This window comes from Chiloscyllium plagiosum, unplaced genomic scaffold (genome assembly GCF_037043375.1).
Source record: "Chiloscyllium plagiosum isolate Xiang-an unplaced genomic scaffold, Cpla_swu_hap1 HiC_scaffold_19, whole genome shotgun sequence".
Taxonomy (NCBI): Eukaryota; Metazoa; Chordata; class Chondrichthyes; order Orectolobiformes; family Hemiscylliidae; genus Chiloscyllium; species Chiloscyllium plagiosum.
The window spans coordinates 48211897-48232025 of NW_028270157.1; the positions used below are offsets into that span (position 1 = coordinate 48211897).

Genomic DNA, 20129 nt, shown 5'->3' on the forward strand with positions numbered 1-20129 from the left:
TGTCTTTAAATATATGGTCATGTGCCTAGAGTCTCTGGGCATGTTGTGTCTTCTTGTTTAGGTTTGTTGTGTAAGACTGTGCTTATCGTGTACCCATTGTTCTAGAATACTTTGTTTAGGTATATTCAATATATATACCAATTCTTACACAATAAACCTAAACAAGAAGACACCATACTCCCAGAGACCCTAGCCACACGACTAAACATTAAAGATATCTCGAAAATGATGACCAGACTACTCCAGCCCCTTGGCATCATGGTAGCCCACAAACCTACCAACACATTGAAACAGCTCCTAATGAATCCAAAGGACGCTGTACAACAACCAGAAGAACGAACGTCATATACAAAATACCCTGCAAAGACTGCAACAAACATTACATCGGACAGACAGGCAGGAAACTAGCCACCAGGATACACGAGCACCAACTAGCCACCAACAGATACAACCAACCATCATCAGTATCCTTACTCACAGACAATGAGGGACACCAGTTTGACTGAGATAATACATCCATCCTGGGATAGGCTAAACAAATACACACATGGGAATTCCTAGAGGCCTGGCATTCAAATCGGAACTCTATCAACAAATACATCAATTTGGACCCCATATACCAACCCCTCAGAAAAAGAACCAGATATCACCCATCACAACAGACCAAGACACAGAAATAGAAAGCAGGACAGTACACCAGCACTTGAATGGAGGTTCACTGATGTTGTTACCTAGCATGGGTGACAAAACATCTGAGAACAAATCTCCCAGCTCAACAGGCAAACTTACAACCTGATATTAAGTAACCCCATGTTTAAAATAAAAAGATCCATCAAACATATATATTTAATAAACACAAATAACTGTAGACTCATAGAGTTGTACAGCACAAAAACAGATCCTTCAGTCCAATTCTCCCGTGCCAACCAGATATTCTAAATTAATTTAATCCATTTGCTAGCACTTGGCCAATATCCCTCTAAACCCTTCCTATTCATATACCCATCCAGCTGCCTTTTAAATGTTGTAATTGTACCAGCCTGCACAATTCCTCTGGCAGCTCATTCCATACATGCACTACCCTTTGTGTGAAGCCAGGGCCCTTTATATCCCTTTTACATCTTTCTCCTCTTATCTTAAATTTTTGCCCTGTAAGTTTGGATTCCTGTCCCCCTGAAAAAGGACCTTGACTATTCACCCTATTCATGCTCCCCATGATTTTATAACCCTCTCCCTCAGCCTCCAACTCACCATGGAAAATAGACCCAGTCTATTCAGCCTTTCCTTAAAGCTCAAACCCTCCAACTCAGCAACATCCTTTTAATTTTTTTCTGTATCCTTTCAAGTTTAATAACATCTTTCCTAGAGCATGGAGACCAGAATTGAATGTAGTATTCCAAAAGTGGCTTAACCAATGTCCTGCATAGGTGCAAAATGCCATCCCAAACACTATACTCAATGCACTGACCAATAAAGGCAAGTTTACCAAATGCCTTCTTCGTTACCCTGTCTACCTGTAACTTCACCTTCAAGGAACTATGAACCTGCACCTCAAGGTCTCCTTGTTCAGCAACACTCCTCAAGGCCCTACCATTAAGTGTATAAGTCCTGCTGTGATTTGCCTTACCAATAACAACATTTATCTAAATAAACCTCCAACTGCCACTCCTCAGCCCATTGGACCATCTGATCAAGGTCCCATTGTATTCTGAGGCAACCTTCTTCACTGTCCACTACACCACCGATCTTGGTGTCATCTGCAAACTTATTAACCATTCCTCCTTTATTCATATCCAAATCATTTAAATGACAAAAAGCAGTAAACCCAACACTGTTCCTGTAGCACCCCTCAAGCCTTCAGTCTGAAAAGCAACCCTCAACGACCACCCTCTATCTCCAACCTTCAAGCCAATTTTGTATCCAAATGGCTAGCTCTCTGTGGATTCCGTGTGATCTAACCTTGTTCATCAGTTTACCATGTGGAACCTTGTCGAATGCCTTGCTGAAGTCTATATGGGCAACGTCCACAACTCTGCCTTCATTAATCTTCTTTTTCACTTCTTCAGAAAAACTCAATCATTGGGTAAGAGAATTGTTTCTAATGAAACAATGACAACACAAAGCTGGTTGACACACTCAGTTTGTAATATGAAAATAACCCAAAATACATAGTCAAACATACACCAAGTAAAAGAAAAGATGGATTTCTGTCTGCAGCGATTCACATCAGGGAATAAAACCCTTGTCCAATATGTTTTAGCTCTTGAAGGCAAAGAAAGAAGTATAAAGAGTGAAATGTCCAGGCAGCTATGAGCATGACATTCTGGCACACAAAAGTTAATGTCACAAGCATGGAGAGATACCTTTGGGATCTTTACCAGCTTGCTCAGGAAAAACTTATTGAAGATTCTTCTACCACACATCAGGAGGACAACTGAGGTTCAGAGTGGATCAGGACTCCAGGGAGTTTGCTGGATCCACAGCACAAATGTTTTCAGAAACAGAACGGCAGGTCTTGGTGGAGGACGGGGCTCTTTCCCTTCCCCAGGCTGACCATCATCTAAACAAAATCTCCAAAGCAGAAGTTGCACCGTGATAGGGACTAACCAAGAATTTGCAGTAAAGAAGCAGTTATCAAAGACGTGAGTTTCAAGAGATGCCTTACTAAACAAAATTACGCTTTATAACTGAGGAAAGAAAGAGAGAATTCTTCAATATACAGAGTGACCTCGATTATCTGATGGACACCAGCTAGCAGCATTTGATTCGGTTAATTAAATTCTGGATAATCAAATGCCAGATAACATAGTTTAGCCAAGCATTGGGACTTTACAATCTTGTCGGATAATCTGATATTCAGATAATCGAATGCCAGATAATGGAGGTTCCTCTGTAGTGAAGATTTCTTGATGATTTTTTAAAATTCTAATTATTATTATTATTATCATAAACCTCTAACAAATAGCTAATTGTATATTGTATGGATATTTTTTCATTTACAGTATCATATTAATAAACTAATAAAATATTAACTCAAACCAAAGTAAATCACATGACAGGTTAGGATTTAAACTTCACAGCTTTATAAGCGAATTGTTCCAAGTCATAATTTCTTAACTGAACATAAATGTTTTATGACATAATGGGGACTGAATTAAGTTGAAACAAATACTTTTTTTTGACCACAAGCAGCTTTGATCTCAAAAACACTTGAACTATATATGACAGTATATGACAGCTATACTTAACTGGGTTAAAAATCACACAACACCAGGTTATAGTCCAACAGGTTTATTTGGAAGCACTAACTTTCAGACAGCTGCACCTTTATCAGGTGGTTGTGGAGAAAAAGATTGATCTTATACTCCACGACCATCTGATGAAGGAGCAGCGCTCCAAAAGCTAATGCTTCCAAATAAACTTGTTGGACCATAATGTGGCGTTGTGTGATTTTTAACTTTGTACACCCCAGTCCAACACTGGCACCTACAAATCATACTTACCTGGAATGTCTATTGACTTAATCATTTTGAATTCCTGTATAATGAAAGCAAGTAAAAAGTGTTGAGATTGTAAGATTAATATACTTCAGTTTTTCTGTATGTATTTGTTTTGCTCACTTTTCAAACATCAATGATGTGTAAGATAATACGTAAATTTGGAAATAACAGGTGGCAATCCTTTCAGTTGATGTCCTCTGAGCTTTTTTCGGTCCAACTTCAGAGAGGCACAATAATTCTTTGCTATGAAGGAGTGACACTGAACTGGTATATCCATGACATCACAGAAATTGAACAAATTATGGTTGTACATCCTTGGTGGATGGATTTCTGATCTTAGTGGGATAACGTGAGAGGAAAAAAAACAGATGTGAAAATAATTCTATTAGATTTAAAATAGTGATGGAAAAGGGTAGACCAGATCTAAAAGTTGAAGTTCTAAATTGGAGAAAGGCCAATTTTGATGGTATTAGGCAAAACTTTCACAAACTGATTGGGGGCAAATGTTCGCAGGTAAAGAGATGGCTGGAAAATTGAAAGCCTTCAGAAATGAGATAACAAGAATCCAGAGGAAGTATATTCCTGTCAGGGTGAAAGGGAAGGCTGGTAGGTATAGGGAATGCTGGATGACTAAAGAAATTGAGGGTTTAAGAAAAAGAAGGAAGCATATGTCAGGTATAGATAGGATGGATCGAGCGAATCAATAGAAGAGTATAAAGGAAGTAGGAGTATACTTAAGAGGGAAATCAGGAGGACAAAAAGGGGACATGAGATAGCTTTGGCAAATAGAATTAAGGAGAATCCAAAGGGTTTTTACAAATACATTAAGGACAAAAGGGTAACTAGGGAGAGAATGGGCCCCTCAAAGATCAGCAAGGCAGCCTTTGTGAGGAGCTGCAGAAAATGGGGAAGATACTAATCAAGCATTTTGCATCAGTATTTACTGTGGAAAAGGATATGGAAGATATAGACTGTAGGGAAATAGATGGTGACATCTTGCAAAATGTCCATATTACAGAGGAGGAAGTGTTGGATGTCTTGAAACAGGTAAAGGTGGATAAATCCCCAGGACCTGATCAGGAGTACCCTCAAACTCTGTGGGAAGCTAGAGAAGTGATTGCTGGGCCTCTTGCTTAGATATTTGTATCATCGATAGTCACAGGTGAAGTGCCGGAAGACTGGAGTTTGGCTAACGTGGTGACACTGTCTAAGAAGGGTGATAAGGACAAGCCAGGGAACTATAGACCAGTGAGCCTGATGTCAGTGGTGGGCAAGTTGTTGGAGGGAATCCTGAGGGACAGGATGTACATGTATTTGAAAAGGCAAAACTGATTAGGGATAGTCAACATGGCTTTGTGCGTGGGAAATCATGTCTCACAAACTTGATTGAGTTTTTTGAAGAAATAACAAAGCGGATTGATGAGGGCAGAGCGGTAGATGTGATCTATATGGACTTCAGTAAGGTGTTCGACAAGGTTCCCCATGGGAGACTGATTAGCAAGGTTAGATCTCATGGAATACAGGGAGAACTAACCATTTGGATACAGAACTGGCTCAAAGGTAGAAGACAGAGGGTGGTGGTGGAGTGTTGTTTTTCAGACTGGAGGCCTGTGGCCAGTGGAGTGCCACAAGTTCCGGTGCTGGGTCCTCTACTTGTTGTCATTTACATAAATGATTTGGATGCGAGCTTAAGAGGTACAGTTAGTAAGTTTGCAGATGACACCAAAATTGGAGGTGTAGTGGACAGCGAAGAGGGTTACCTCAGATGACAACAGGATCTTAACTGGATGGGCCGATGGGCTGAAAAGTGCCAGATGGAGTTTAATTCAGATAAATGCGAGGTGCTGCATTGTGGGAAAGCAAATCTTAGCAGGACTTATACACATAATGGTAAAGTCTTAGGGAATGTTGCTGAACAAAGAGACCTTGGAGTGCAGGTTCATAGCTCCTTGAAAGTGGAGTTGCAGTTAGATAGGATAGTGAAGAAGGCATTTGATATGCTTTCCTTTATTGGTCAGAGTATTGAGTACAGGAATTGGGAGGCCATGTTGCGGCTGTACAGGACATTGGTTAGGCCACTGTTGGAATATTGCGTGCAATTCTGGTCTCCTTCCTATCGGAAAAATGTTGTGAAACTTGAAAGGGTTCAGAAAAGATTTACAAGGATGTTGCCAGGGTTGGAGGATTTGAGCTATAGGGAGAGGCTGGACAGGCTGGGGCTGTTTTCCCTGGAGCATCGAAGGCTGAGGGGTGACCTTATAGAGGTTTACAAAATTATGAGGGGCATGGATTGGATAAATAGACAAAGTCTTTTCCCTGGGGTGGAGGAGTCCAGAACTAGAGGGCATAGGTTTAGGGTGAGAGGGGAAAGATATAAAAGAGACCTACGGGGCAACTCTTTCACACAAAGGATGGTACGTGTATGGAATGAACTGCCGGAGGAAGTGGTGGAGGCAGGTACAACTGCAACATTTAAGAGGTATTTGAATGGGCATACGAATAGAAAAGGTTTGGAGGGATATGTGCCAGATGCTGGCTGGTTGGACTAAATTGGGTTGGGATATCTGGTCGGCATGGATGGGTTGGACCGCAGGGTCTGTTTCCATGCTCTACATCTCTATGACTCTATGACTCTAGAATCAACCCATGGATTCAATGTGTGGCAAGAAGGGAAATGTTGCAGGTAGAAAGAGTTCAGATTTATCACTGTCTTGGAGGAGGATTCACGTTTAATGCCCGGATTAAGCAGATATGATAAGTAAACTTTGCAGCATAGTGATAGATCGCTGGACTTCAAATTTCGCAGTTTAATTATTTGAAAAGTCAAAAATTGAACAAATAATGGAAGTTTAATATTACACGCAGCTTATTGTATTCTTAATGATCCTGGTTCATTGGAACTGTTTTTGTTTCATAGGAATGGAAGTCACTACAGGTTATAATAAATAACTTGGAATCATCTAATGCTCAAATGTTTTCCTTTTTGCAAGGCTGTACCCTGATGTTACATTTTCCTATATTAAGTGCATCTTTTATCTAAACTAATGAATATTCACTGAGATATTTTTAGCTGTACTTAGCTGTACTAATCATAGATCAGTGTCATTAACATTGTTCAAAACTAAGGTCTATATTTTTAAAGTGAGGGAAGAAAGATTTAAAAGACGCCTAAGGGGCAATATTTTCACACAAAGGATGGTTCATCTGTGGGATAAACAGCCAAAGGAAGTCGTAGATGCAGGTACAGTCACAACATTCAGCAGACATTTGTATAGATAACTGAATAGGAAACATTTAGAGGGATATGGGCCAAATGCAGGCAAATGGGACTAATTTAAATGGACTGAAGGATCTGTATCCAAGCTGCATGACACTATAAATCAGAGTCTGCATTTTTTTAATCCTGTTCTTTGAATTCTAGAAAGAACATCAATGATTGCATGTTCATTTTTCCAGAATATTTTTATGGCCAACCAGTTACAATTAAGTTTTCTTTAGAAACCAACAATCTGACAGCCTCCCTTTCTTCACATATGGATACATATTAGTCATCCTATATGACGCACTATTTTTGCCGAGGTTTCTAAAGTTTTGATACAAAATAACATTTAAAATTACTTACTCTGCTCTGTTAGTGGAAACATGCCTTCAGTTTGTTCTTTAAGTTTGCAATAGGAAAGTATGTATATCTGATTGATACCAGTTTCCAGATTATCTTCCAAATCACTTCCCCAATAATAAATATTGTAATTTTGTTACTTGAACAGCACAAGATGAATCAACCAATGCCAAAGGAATTTTTAGTCATTTTTAGTTTGTATGTGAGATTGCCTGCAGCCATCTGCACGCATTCATTTTCTTCTATTGCATCAAAATTGAGTCTTCGCCTGTACTGCTTTCTCAAGCTTCTCCAAATTTGCTTACTCTCTAATTTCCCAGTTTCTTTTTTGATCTCTTCATTCAGCTGAGCAACTACTTTGATGGGTTCTGTTGCCTTTTGTTTCAAAGTTATTTATAGAATTCTTACACAGTTTGACAATTTTACATGGACATTCTGCTCATTTTGTAATCTTTCCTCTATGGATTCTGACTGCTTTTTAAACTTAATCTGTTACTTAAGATTGTCCTTAGTTGCTGTAAAGTTTGGATCTGGTCTTCCTCGCCACACATTTCATCATTTTTATTCTCTGGATCACTAACCGAGTTCAAAATATTTATTGTTCTTTTTTGTGACAAAGTTCCAGTAGTTTGTCAAGCTAGCTTCTAATTCAGCATTCAATCAACTGTTCTGAGTTATCATCAGTTTCTTTTCCAGCACAAGGTATTTCCATGATATATCTGATCCTTGCGGCTCATTAAGTTTTAACTGAAGATTAATTGAAGCATTCTCACCAATACCCACTCTTCATTAGGTACATAATTTTTTTTGCATGAATATTGGTTCTTAATATTGGTCAGTTTGTCTTCAATTGTATATAATTAGCAATATTCTTCTAATGTTTGGCCACAGTAATTTTGGGAAGTTTAGCATGATCAAGCAACTGCTGCAGCACAGTCAGTGCCATATTTGCAGCTCTACTGGATAAATCCTTACCAATATAAAATATACCCCCTCAATAGAAACGTGCAACAATTCTCATAATAGCAGCTTGATTTACTGAATTACATTGTCATTTAAGTTTTCACAAGAATTTAGAGGCATAATTCCCATGAATACCTCCCTTAATACTTTGTCTTCCACCAAACCATTAGGAACATAAATTGTATCATGAGCTCTCAAGAATGACTGAGCAGCCCAGGTGTATCTCAGAGTATTGCTTTGTTTAATAATAATAGAAAATGTTGGAGTTGAAGTTGACATTTGAAGTCTGATTTGACCAATCTTCACAAAGGACTATCTCTTGGATTATCTAAAGCTAAAATGTTTGAGTGTGCACTTTCCTTAAGTTTTTTAATGTTGTATTTGCTCTGAAAACTTCCCTAACAGTGTCATGTTTCATCATAGTGCTTCCAGTGCTTCAAACTGGAAGTGTGTCTAGTCTCAATATACAATCAGTTTAATTGTCAAACTTATTAACTGGTCTGTTTCTTCCTTGGCTGCAACACCAGCTTTCTTTAAGGACCTGGTCCAATTTATCAGAATGCAATTAACATTTTCTAAGTAAAACTATTGATGTGAGGTCCCTTCTAACTTATTCTGCTTAACATCTAACTCACAGTTAAAGGGTGACTTCCAAACTAATTTCCCTTTTAATTTACTGATCACAAAAATGCAAATTCCAGAGAAGTTTAACCTGAAAAAAAAATCATCAACATGCATCATAACGTTGCCTGCCAGTCTCTCTGTGTGACATCAGCAGAACACTGCTGGGTCTATTTTAAGCTGAATGCAACTTACCTTCAGTAATTTGGACTGAACTGAGAAATACTGCATCATATAACCTGTACGTACACTTGTTTAATTTGCACAATGTCCCTTCTCTATCACCTGTTTTAAAAGTGGTTTCAAAAATACTTTGCTTTGCAATTTTAATCCTGAAAAGATGCAGCCTTTGCTTTGACTGCTTTACCTTTCCATGAGAATGGTGTTAAAAGAGCTAAGATCACTTTTTTTTACAGTAGGAAAATTTACTCAAGCTTTTCTTTGAAATACCAAGTGCTAGTCTGACTATAATGTATGTGCCCCATCAGGCAGCACTTTCTCTGTGTATATCCATTCTTATGATTATGCTGGTTGTCCCAATTGGTAAAGCATTGTATACACCAATTTTTCCCAGCTTTTTTAGATTAGGTCACCTACAGTGTAGAAACAAGTCCATACCAACCCTCCAAACAGCAACCCATCCAGACCCATTCACCTAAATTTACCCCTGTTCAATGTACCTAACACTATGGGCAATCTAGTATGGTCAACTCACCTAACCTGCACATCTTTGGATTGTGGGAGGAGACCGGAGCAAACTCATGCAGACACGGGGAGAATGTGCAAACTCCACACAGTCACCAAGGTGGGAATCAAACCTGGATTCCTGGTGCTGTGAGGCAGCAGTGCTAACCACTGAGCACAATGCCGCCCTCTCCAACTCTTTTTGTTTGCATTATTAATTAACTCATCTTCTAATTTGTAAACACTACAACTTCTCAATCATAAGACCTTCTTGGTAGTCACGGTCTGTTCCATAATTCTTGACCTTCTCAAACCTCTCCCTGTTCTCCTTTCATTCAGGATTAAGACACTGTTGTGATCATAGTCACAACATAGTCTATTCCAAGGGCCATGTTCATTCCAGTTCCATTTCAGAATTTGTACTGCATTTTCTTGCCTTCCACAATTTTATTCCATGGATCTTACCTCTGATTCCTCATCTTGCACACTTAGCTAATATTTGTATATGCGAGGGGGTTTTCCTGCTCTCCCAAGATCAGGGATAGTTCTCCATTCACTGATCCATTCTGGCACATGTGCGACTTTGGTGCCAACTTTTGGTTATTGTCCTCTGGGGCAAAAAGCCTTGTCCTGTAACTGTGTGTCTTTTTGACTATATTCAGTCAGCTGAATGACCTGGTCCATATAATTATCCTACATGTGTGCCTGTGAATTATAATGTGCCTCATCACTTTCTATGACTTGTTCAGATTCAACAAGTGTGCAAGCAGTGTCAATTAACCTCAAAGAATGCACTCTAACAATTATGTTTCTTTGCTGTAAAACTGTTTTCTCACCACTGCTTATAAACTTACCCAGATCTTTCCAATTTTTCTGTCCTTCTTCTTTATAATGTTATATGTCGCTTTGTTAAAATTTATTTCTGATGGCTTTATATAATACAATAAAGCTCACTTAAATTCCTCTGACACCTCAGTCTTAATGAATACCCTTCTCCTTGCCTGCAGGGCATTGCAGTGCTCAGAGAAAGTGGTGCTAATTGTAATCCCTTTTGAAGCCAGGGAATGATCACTCAGTACTAATGAATTCTTGGATTTCCCGCTGAAACAAATTGTTATGGACTGTAGTGCCCAATAATTTGAAATGAGTTCCTTGCATAGACTGCCAATGTCAGGGCAAGTGTTAATTTACACCAGGTTAGAATTTTATGAAGCTTATTTATTTTTATGTGATTTCTTTCATACACTTTTTAGAGGGGCATTCTACTGCTATGTTCAAAGTTCATATTTTCATTGAATTATTGAATTCATCATTGAAAAATTCCCCTAATTATCAATTAATAACTTAGCCAGTGCCTCCAGCCTGGTATCTAACTATTTCACCATTGCCTTGTCTCTTATCATTCTTTTCCTATCAGATTATATTATTGTAGGCTAGATAAATCCAGTTGCAATCTCCCATACACTCAGTTCCATTGCTACAACTTTGGTAGATCCTGTTGCTATTGGGAGACACACGATGGGCTGTGGTGGTGTCCTCATATTTTTTACAGATATCATATTTATTGCTGATCTCTTCTATAAGTTTGCAACCTATCAGATTGAAGGGATTTATCAGCCTTTAGCCATATTATTTTCCCTCATACATTTTCTTCAGTGATATTTGTTGTATTGATTTTCTTGCTTTTTCTCTCAGAGATAATATTTGTTTTGACTATAGATTGGTAATCTAACAAGAGCCCCCAATTCATGTTACAATCCCAAACAAGTTACTTAAATTTTTGTTCATTCTGATTAGGGACCAGCACCCTTTTTATTTAAAATAAACCAACCTTGAAATCCCAGGTACTTATTATGAAAGTAATGTCATAGATTCCATGGTTTTGAACAAACAAATTAAACCCTACTACAAAAATTTAGAAAAAGGAAAACAATCTACTACATATATTCACAAATTATACTCTAACATCCAGAGATGTTACAAACTTGTGTTGGCAAATTATGATCAAACACCCCACAGACAGAGCTAAATTAATCTGTCCAATTCTAGATAACACATTTTAGGAGTGACGTTGGTTCCTTGGGTAGAATGCAGAGCAGGTTTTAAAGGGGGAAAAATGACTTGCTTTTATATAGCACTTCTTATGGCCCTTTGATTTTTTCAAAATACTTTAGTGTTACAGTCTGATAGTTTTTTAAAAAAATTAAACTTCCAGATAATAGCTCCATAGATGACATGACAAGATTTCATGTGTTTAGACTTTTTACTATAACAAAACACTGTTGACTAAACTTTGCTTTTGTAAACAATTTATGATTTAAACTACAAACCTCAGCATTCTACTTTTTCTTCTATCACAACTGACATCACACTTCATAGTTATACTTTACATTATCCTTTAAGTTAACATTCTATTCTTCTGGACCCAATCCAAAACCATTGTTAACACCCAGTGTTTTTTTTTCTTTTCCCGTCCAAGTCTGTGTTATCTCAGTTTGTGTTTCACAGTGAAACATTTCCATTGGAGATTCTTCTTGTAACTGAAGCTGGTCAAAGCTTCCAATCTCATTTTAACTCCTCATCAATTTGGGCTTTCTGTTTTTTCTTCAGTGGTGAACCATAGTGTTTTGCTTGCTGCAGCTGCGCTCCCTCTGTTGGGCCCTGGAAGATTAACCTTGTTTGAGAATTGTCAGGGTTTTCTTAAATTCTTCTCTTCTTAAAATCCAGCACCATCATAAAGTGAATCTCATGGGCTCCGTATCCAATTATGAATTGTAATTAGCTATCCTTGAGACCCCAACTGTCTCTCATCTTAGAAATATATTGATAACTTTAAAGCACAATTTATGTTGAATGTAATTTCATGATGCACATATATTAGGAATACAAATATTAATATTGGAAATTAAGCTTTTAAATGTAAGATAAACAAAAAAAAGCGAGGTTTGAGAAACTGGAAACCACCACTAACATAATTGCAATTCAAAGGATGATCCATGTTTATTTAAAGGTGTCAGAGTTGGAGGTGTGAAAATAGTAAACAATAGGTAGTCAGTCTTCTTTCATAATGGAGTCAGTGAATCTGGTAAGAAGTTACCCCCATTACAAATAAAATGTTTCACTTTGGTCACAGAATCAAAGTGATACTTTCAAAGTAAAGTCCGTTAGTTTAAATGTCTACCTGGGACATCCAAAAAAAAGTGCCTCTTTGTGGTGGGGATATATTTCAGAGAAGTGTCTCTTTTTTTGTTTATCTGTGTACCTTATCACAGAAAAGCAGTGAAGTAAATCTGGAATCTCCATTTAGACAAGCAGAGAGAGAGAATCTGCCAACAGCTGTAGGTCATTAGCAGAAGACAATGAGGAAACAAATGTTTTCTGATGTGGAAGTACTGAACAAGATTATTGTGAAGTCCATGATTGAGGTGGATGACAAAAATTATATTTAGTGTTGAGAGTGAGATAGAGAGTCATCTCTATGGATACTTGTGAAAACATCCAAAGAAGTTGCTTATCTCTGAGAATAATAGCAACACTGAAGCGAGTCAAAATTCCTGACAGCTGTGGTACACCTTGGTATGGTTCCAGGAGAGCTGAAGAATTCTCAAGATCTCATGAAATAAAGATGAATTTGTGATGAAATAAAAGTGGAACAGGGTGTGTCCTGTTGTGGCATTTAATCTTAAATAATAAATGATTTTGAAAGATGGTGTTTAAGTTAGTGATACTTAATTTGTTTTTCCTTCCAAAATTGAATATTTTTATTTTAAATGTAAATTATACTTAAAAGCTGGAAGTCAAAATTTATTTTTGAAGATTGCTGCTATCTCCACTGATATCATAGTGAATTGTTCACAAAATAAAATAAATTTTCAACACCTTTTTTTTGGAAACTCTCAAACTATCCAATATTAGCACATTGACTGTAACTGTAAAAATCTTGCACTTTCTTCCCAGTAAAACAATTTGGGTTCCATTCAATATCTGACAACTAAACCACTTAAGTTTACTGTTAGACAGATGCCAGATAAGGTTATGACACCCTTCATCTAATCTTAACTTTAAAGATAAAGTGCCAAATATAACAATCTTATAAACCTCATATTTCAAATAAAAGTATCCATAGAATCCCTACAGTGTGGAAACAGCCATTTGGCCAAACGAGTCCACACCAACCTTCCGAAGAGCATCCCATCCCGATACATTCCTCTAACCTATTCCTGTAACCCTGCATTTCCCATGGCTAGTACACCCAACCTACACATCACTGAATACTATGGGTAATTTGTACACCCTGTGCAATGTTACTTCAATGCCTCTGTCTAAACCTTTTGTTCTGTACACCTTGCTTACCATGATCTGCCTGTACTGCTCGTAAACAAAGTTTTTCACTATACGTCAGTACACATGACAACAAATAAATCAATCAATCAATTTAGCATGGCCAATCCACCTAACTAGCACATCTTTGGACCTTTGAAGTCTCATCAACATTGTACTTTGGGAAATGCAGTGGCAAGTGTCCAACTAACAAAATCCCACAATCAACAATGTGACAGTGACCAGATAATTAATTTTGTGATATTGATTGTTTGATATTGACCAGGAAATTGGAATAACTCCTCTGCTCTTCTTGAAAATAGTACCATGATCATTTACCCAAGCAACTAAATGAGGCTATGGTTTAATGTTACATAAGACCATAAGATGTAGGCCAATCAGTTCATCAAGTCTATGAAGTCTGCTATTCAAGGAGATCATACCTAATCTGAACATCTTCAAATCCACTTTCCTATCTTGTATCAAAACCTTTTCAGGAAAAATGTGACTTAAGGTAAAATGACTTGGCAAGCCACCTCGTGAGATAATTGTCCAAGTGTTTGCTATGTTGCGATATTATAACTTACAGAAAGAGAGGCCAAAGGCCACCATCAGGTTTGATTCAGAAGAAAAGATCCATAACAGCAGATGTGCTGTTTAGCAGCCTCAAGGTAATCAAAGTTATAGAAGGGCTAATGAGTTAGTCTGTGTTTGCATGTATCAAGGAGAGACAGTAATAGAGAGAATCAGAAGAAATTTGCTATAAGGAAACTGCTTGCAACCTTTTCACCTGAGTAAGTCATTTTAACCATAGGAGTGATGCTTTATTGGGATTGAGTGTCTGTAAAGGATATTACTGGGAAAAGTATTTCTTTTTCTTTTTCCTGTTTATGATAAGATCTTTCAATTTCTTTTATTTGTGTATTCTGGAATCTGACTAAATGGTCCAGTATCACTATTAACTGGCTCATGACCATATTTACTTGCTTATAAATACAAAAGTCATATGGTACACTTGGTTGAAAAGAAATTCAAAATAATTGTCTGCTTCACTGTAGCACCTTATATAATTCATATTATTTCTTACATCAACAAATAATTACCTATACATGTTGTTCCCCTTCCAACTGAGAATTAACATAAACTGATCATTCTATAACTTAATCATTATGATGTTAATTGCATGCAAAGAGTTTGATAGCCCTCATTATAACAGATTAACATTATACCACTGTTTCTAATGCCCTGTATGGCAGCCTTTCTTAAATAGTCACTTTAGATTACATTCCTCACTGTAGCACCCCACTTTGAAACATAGCATCACTAAACCACAATGTAAAGATATATCAAGTAGATGTTCACTTACATAGACATGAGTACATCCATACAAGATGATTGTGAGACAAGTACAAAGAGGGTGAGAAATCAGAAGATAAACACAGGTCCTGCAAGACTGTCTGACATTGATACAGGTAAATATAGGTGCAGTGAAGCAGACTTGCTGATGTGATAAAAATAGACATAGACGTTAACAGATAAACACAAGCACAGAAAAATCAAAGTCAAGCAAAGAGAAGAAGACTGACAAAGGAGCAAAGTTACAAGACATAGAATGATGGATGTGCTCGTACACAGATGTAGTCAGACTAGTAAACAGATATATATGACCACCGGCAAATTGTTATGGCTACAAATAGAAAGCTAGAGAAACCAGCAGGCAAGTAACTACAGATAAATACTTATTACAGGTATGTGGACCCACAAATGAAAAGAATATGTACAGACGGACTGATTGAAGGACAGCCTCAAGTACAGTTGAACTGGGTTTGTACAGTCAGTTAAATTGATCAATAACATGGAATACATTGAGTGCAAGCTTGGGCCCAGGATCTGCATTTACATAAACATCCACCTGTGACAATAAAGATGAAACTAAATATTGTGTGAAGGAATGCATCTAACTGAGCCATTTTCATTATACATACGGCTCGGTGAGGGAAGAGCTATATCACAGACGCACAGTCAGCACTGAATTTAATGTGATCATCCAAATGCCTGTCTGTTCATAAACTATAAAATGCACAGTATATAACATCTAACCCATGTGTAAAAATAGGAAGGATAAAGGCAATAGACACACATAAATATGAAGTCAAGATAAAAATAAACATTTAAGACATGCACATAGACCCTAAGATTTGATGCAATGTACAGATTTCTATGCTACAGCAATATAGTTACAGAATTATACAGGGGCAAATAAATTGACTGAAGTGTATGAATTTCAAAGACAGTACAATTTAACAGAAATATCACAATACTTTGGAGCATGCAGAAATTAGTAGCAAACAATTTAGAGAATAAAGGATTTCTGATAAGACATGGTTAGCTCTTGCCACTCAACCCTGCATTGCAACTTCATGCTCATTCAACAAATGTGATAGAATAATTCAAAAGGAGAGATCTGCTGTGGATTGACCCAGAGTGTTTTCCATGTTTGGAATCCTCTTGAAAATACAGAGAAAGGCACAGATCCTGTTCTAATGTTTAGTCTCCAAACCATTCTCTGAACCATTCATATTGCAACAAAAGATTTGAATGCACTTACATGTCACCTTGATTTTTCAATTTCTCACTCATTCTAATTGCTCAGCTGGATCTTGTTTCCATTTGTTGTTACCACATTGTAAGGTGCTGACTAGGAAGCAATAAGCCCTCTGGCACATTTCTCTTTCTGATGGTATTGGGACTGTGCAGTTTCACCACTGCTGCTGCTGTGTTATAGATAGTAACTTGAGATCTGCTTCCTGCTCTACTTACTGCTGATCAGCTGACAAAGCAGAGATCTGGCAGATGAATTGGTCACTTCCTAATATGAGTCAAATTAAATAATGTGACATATAATTAGAAATATTTCTGTTCCGTTTGTTTATTTTTACAATGACCCCTCTTAATATTATTTCCAAATACAATATCTTCAAATTCAATTTATTTTAATATCCAAAAGCATTCTTATTGAACAACAAAAGTATAACGTTTTGTTCCAAAGTACAGTGTCATTTAAATAGCTGTTCTAAGATGTTAGAAAGCATGAATGAGAAAATAAAAAGCTTGCTTGGAATATGTGCAGTTTCCCTTTATGACATTTGTATTGCATTTTATCACTTCCCTTAAACATTTCAACTTATAACCATAGAACCAAAGAAATGATACAGCAGAGAAGGGAGTCATACAGCCCATCTTGTCCATGCCGACCCAAAGAGACACAGATGCCCTTTCTAATCTCATTTTCCTGTACACAGCCCATTGCCCTGCAGCTTACAGCACATAGGCATAGATCCGGGTATTTTCTAAAAGAGTTTAAGGTCTCTGCCTCCAACTCAGGCAGCAAACTCACTAACCTCTGTGTAAAGAAGATTTTTCTCATGTCCCCTCTAATGCTTTTGCCACTTATGAACCTATGACCCTTGGTTTTTAAACTTGCTGCCAAGGGAAACAGGTTCCTCCCATGTACCCCTACATCTCGCAATTTTATATACCTCATTCATGTCACTCCTCAGCCTTCTCTGTTGCAAGGAAAACAATCCCAACCTCTCCAATCTCTCATAACTACAACTCCAGTCCTGGAAACATTCAACTAAATCTTTGCTGCATTCTCTCCAGAGCAATTATGTCCTTCCTGTAATGTGGTGACCAGAACTGCACACAGTCCTCCAGTTGTGGTCTCACCAGTGTCTTATACAGTTTCATCATTGCATGCCTACATTTGTATTCTATACTTCTGCCAATGAAGGAGAATATTCCATATTCATTTTTCTACTACCTTATCAACATATACTGCTCCCTTTAAGGACCCATGCACTTGCTTGCCAACGTCATCTCACTTCATCTATTCCTCTCAGTATATTCCCATTTATTGTGAATTTTGTTTTACTGTTTGACCTCCCTAAATGCATTATCTCAGACTTATCAGAGTTGAACTCCATCTGTCACTTTCCTGCCCATTCCACCAATCCATCTACATCATTTTGGAGCTTACAACTATTTTCTACACTATCCATTACATGGTCAATATTTGTGCCTTCTGAAAATTTCCCAATTCTGCTCCATACATTCAAATCCATTCATGTATAAAACAAACAGCAGGGGCCCAGCATCAAGTCCTATAGAACACCAATTGAAACAGCTTTCCATTCGCAAAGACAGTCAACAACTATCACCCTTTCTAAGCCAACTTTGGATCAAATTCGACACCTTACCCTGTATTCCATGGGCTTTTACCTTTTTGACCAGACTGCCAAGTGGGGACCTTGTCAAATGCCTTACTAAAATCTATGTAGACAACATCCACTGCAGTACCCTCATCAATCCTCCTTGTCACTTCCTCAAATAATTCAATCAAATTTGTAAGGCATGACCTTCCCTTAACAAAGCCATGCTGACTAATCCTAATGGTTCCATGCCTTTCTAAGTGACAGTTTGTCTAATCTCTCAGGATTGATTCTAACAATTTGCCTACTACTAAAGTAAAACTAACTGGCCTATAATTGTTTGGCATTTCCTTTGTAACCTTTTGAAAGTCTGAAACCACATTTGCATTTCTCCAGTCCTCTGGCACCTCACCTGTATCTAGTAAAGATTTGAAAATAATCTGAAAAGCATCTACTATTTTCTCCCTGACCACCTTCAGCATTCTAGTGAACAATCCATTTGGCCATGGTGACTTAACCCACTTTCCAGGATTCTAACACTTCCTCTCATGTTATGATTATTTTGTTCAATATTTCACAGTGCTCCTCTTGGACTACTAGATCTGTATCATCCTTTTCCTTAGTGAATATGGAAACAAAAAGTTCATTTAAACTTCTTCCCATATTCTCGCACACAAGTTCCGTTCTTAATCTTTGATAAGTCACACATTTTCCGTAACTTATCCTTTTGCCCTTTATATACTTGTAAAACCGCTTTGAGTTTTCCTTAATCTTACTTGCTAATATTTTTTCATGCCCTCTCATTGATCTCTTTACATTTTTCTTTACTTGATCCCTTACTTTCCATTCTCATCTGCAATGTTAAGTTCTTGCCCCCTCCTTTTCTTTTTCTATTTAATCTTCCTCTGTATGTTTCTAGACAATGATGGGGGTCTAGATCTGGCAGTACACTTCTTATTTTGGGATGAGATATGTCTGCTTTGCGCTCTAAGGATCTCACTTTTAGTGCCTCCCAATATTTGACCACTGATTTATCATTTTGCAGTCCGGTCCAGTCCACCTCGGTCAAATTACTTCTCAGTTTTGGAAAATCTGTTTTCCCCAGTTTAAAACTTTTATTCCTGATTTACTTTTGTCCTTTTCCATAATAATACTAAATCTAACTGAATAGTGGCCGCTATCCCAGGTATAGTTGTCCACAGTCACTTTCCCATCTTCATTTCCCAAAACTAAATCCAGATTTGCATCTCCTCTCATTTGGCTTGTTACACATTGTTTATATTTTATTATCCTGGACAAAGTATGTGAATTTTTCACCTTCAACACTCCTTATATTTTTTTGAAAGCCAGTTGATGGGATAGTTAAAGTCTCCTAAGATTATTGCCCTCCTGTTCCTACAGGCAGAATTTTGTGTATATCTGTGTTCTCTTACTCCCTCTCACTATTTGGGGATCTATAGTATACTCCGAGTACTGTGCCTGCCTCTTTTTTATTTCTAAACTCAACCCATAAAGCCTTATTAATTAACCCATTTAGTGTATCATCCCTTCTCAAAATTGTAATTATATTTTAACCAATATTGCAATCACCTCCCCTCCTTTTTTGTAACTCACCCTCTCCTGTAGATAATATTTTACAGCAAGATCTTGAAAATGTCAGAAAAAATTGTCCCATTTGGTTGTTTTCAAAAGTGTTGCATGAGGGAATAATGGCAATTATATAATATCATAAAGCATTATTGAATACTATATTACCCCGAACAAGTAGAATGGGACACAGTTGTATATCTGACATGAAGGACAGTGTCTTTAACAATGTAACATTGCTCTAAGTTGTCCTTGATTGCCACACTAATGTGCTGTTTGAACTCAGATGAGAGTGCAATCAGCTGGGCCAGGCTGATCCTAGACATTTGAAGATGCTGCACACAGTTTTCAGACAGGCCAGCACAAATCACTTTGCTTTGAACTCCATGTGGTTTATGTATTTCCAGAAAAAAAAATTCCTTACAAAGCCAATCAGAATGAAACTCTAGATCAGCCTTCTTACTTTACATCCTACATTATTCATCTTTAATCAATTACTTACTGAAGCATGATGTTTCCATGGTTTCATGCACACGGGAACATTTTCCCTTCATACAGTATTTGATCATCACTAATTTATTAAACTTACTGTAAATTTATATATTAATACAGGTTGAAAAATAA

At 37.4% G+C, this 20129-nt stretch overlaps 2 protein-coding genes across 12 annotated transcripts in view; one reads left to right on the forward strand and one right to left on the reverse strand.

The window, feature by feature from the left end:
* The window catches only part of LOC122559589 (voltage-dependent calcium channel subunit alpha-2/delta-4-like), a 549452-nt gene that overhangs the window by 306434 nt on the left and 222889 nt on the right, over positions 1–20129 (forward strand). The window lies entirely within an intron of this gene.
* Positions 1–20129, reverse strand: part of LOC122559591 (leucine rich repeat transmembrane protein 2a) — a 97155-nt gene that overhangs the window by 27440 nt on the left and 49586 nt on the right. The window contains exon 1 of one of the 3 annotated variants that reach the window (XM_043709344.2): positions 16316–16454. The exons of 1 other annotated variant lie outside the window; for it this stretch is intronic. The gene's annotated coding sequence lies outside the window, so the exon portion shown is untranslated. Of the gene's footprint in view, positions 1–2363; positions 2478–16315; positions 16455–20129 lie in introns of those variants that run through there. One more of the 3 variants, XM_043709345.2, reaches the window with a different exon arrangement.